The sequence below is a fragment of the Moschus berezovskii genome, chromosome 23 (assembly GCF_049115385.1).
Source record: "Moschus berezovskii isolate FMDL1 chromosome 23, NW_MosBer_1.0, whole genome shotgun sequence".
Taxonomy (NCBI): Eukaryota; Metazoa; Chordata; class Mammalia; order Artiodactyla; family Moschidae; genus Moschus; species Moschus berezovskii.
The window spans coordinates 42,416,955-42,417,236 of NC_142482.1; the positions used below are offsets into that span (position 1 = coordinate 42,416,955).

The 282-nt window shown below is 49.3% G+C and overlaps 1 non-coding gene across 1 annotated transcript; it reads right to left on the minus strand.

Annotated features, from left to right (window-relative positions):
- TRNAS-AGA (transfer RNA serine (anticodon AGA)) lies at positions 1-82 on the minus strand. Its single transcript has one exon. It is a non-coding gene; the product is annotated as a tRNA-Ser (tRNA).
- Positions 83-282: the final 200 nt, after the last annotated feature.

Sequence of the window (282 nt, forward strand, 5' to 3'; positions counted from 1 at the left end):
CGTAGTCGGCAGGATTCGAACCTGCGCGGGGAGACCCCAATGGATTTCTAGTCCATCGCCTTAACCACTCGGCCACGACTACATCTACTGAGTCGAGGGAGTGACAGGAATCACGTGGCAACCTTTAAAAAAAAAAAAAAAATCTATCCATCTATACTCACAGAGGTACAAATACTTGTCCTCGCTGAGCATATTGGAAATGCTGAGGTGAAACGAGAATTAGGAAGGGAAGCGAACCTCTCGGAGGCCCCCTGGAATCAAGGACACTGGAATGGGCCCTCA